General features: G+C 48.0%; 1 pseudogene; it reads left to right on the top strand.

Annotated features, from left to right (window-relative positions):
* Positions 1–292: 292 nt before the first annotated feature.
* Positions 293–878, top strand: LOC105807077 (annotated as a pseudogene).
* Positions 879–1,397: the final 519 nt, after the last annotated feature.

The following is a 1,397-nucleotide window of genomic DNA, read 5'->3' as shown; positions in this document are numbered from 1 at the left end:
CAAGGCCACAGTGTGCCGTGATCACACCTGTGAATAGCCACTGCACTCTCCAAGCTAGGCAACATAATGAGACCCGCATCTCAAAACGTGTATAAAAAGACCTGAAGCCAGGTGCAGTGGCACATGCCTGTAGTCCCAGCTACTTAAGAGGCTGAGGCAGAAGGATCACTTGAGCTCAGAAGTTCAAATCCAGTCTGAGCAACAAAGTGAGACCCTATATCTAAAAAGACAGAAACAAAAACCTATGAGACGCTGGGAGCAGCTAGTGCTGAGCGAAACGTGGCCAGCAAAGATGATTCAGGCGATTCTGGTTTTCAACAATTGTGGAAAGAGGCAGCTGGTCTGCTTCTACCAGCATTTCCCAGAAGAAATTCAACAGCAGATTGTTTGAGAGACTTTCCATCTAGTCCTCAAGTGGGATGACAACATTCGTAACTTCTTGGAGGATGGAAGTTTAATTGGTGGCTCTGACTACAAACAAACTGATTTAGCAACACTATGCTACCTTCTACTTTGTATTTTGTATGGATAAGTCAGAGAGTAAACTTGGGATCTTGGACCTCATCCAGGTTTTTGTGGAGACTCTGGATAAATGTTTCGAAAATGTGTGTGAATTGGATTTGATCTTCCATATGGATAAAGTGCACTACATCCTCCAGGAGGTGGTGATGGGTGGGATGGTGTTGGAAATAAACATGAATGAAATCGTGGCTCAGATTGAAGCTCAAAATAGGCTGGAGAAATCCGAGGGTGGCCTTTCAGCAGCCCCTGCACAGGCCGTATCTGCTGTGAAAAGTATTGGCCTGCCTGAGATTCCTCGGAACATTAACATTGGTGATCTCAACATCAAAGTCCCCAACCTGTCCCAGTTTGTCTGAGGGTGAAGGATTGGACTGAACCAGAGTTCTTAAAACAAGCAAAGCCAAGCAAGTCTGGAAACAGAACCCATTTTGAGCCTTAGAAGAATCAAGACTCAGGACCCTGAAACTTTCTGTCTGGGGAAGACTGTTTGGCATAGGATGGAGAAGGGGTTCTTGTGGACGCTGCTCAGGGGTGCTCAGTTCTCACACGTGCAGCCGTGCTGCCCTCCATGCATATGGCCACTACAGGTGTGAGGGACCTGCCATCCTCAGAGGGAGTCAGCATGCCCCAGCCACCCACACATACCTCTCACACACAGCCACTCCCAGGGATTGGGGACTGTATTGAGCAGGCCCACTTACTTCCCAGAACCCCAGCAGGAGGACTGAGCACATTCTCTAACTAGAGTCTTCATCCTTAGCACCACGGGCTTCTAAGGTCCTGTAGCATTTACTTGCTGGTGAGGTACCCTGGGTAGAAAAGGGATGACCCTTCAGATTTGGGGTTGTGGTGAGTGGCAAGTAAGGGCAGGTTTT

Source organism: Propithecus coquereli, unplaced genomic scaffold, assembly GCF_000956105.1.
Source record: "Propithecus coquereli isolate 6110/MARCELLA unplaced genomic scaffold, Pcoq_1.0 Scaffold150, whole genome shotgun sequence".
Classification (NCBI taxonomy): domain Eukaryota; kingdom Metazoa; phylum Chordata; class Mammalia; order Primates; family Indriidae; genus Propithecus; species Propithecus coquereli.
The sequence above is the reverse complement of the archived record's forward strand: the minus strand, read 5'-3'. Positions and strand labels throughout refer to the sequence as shown.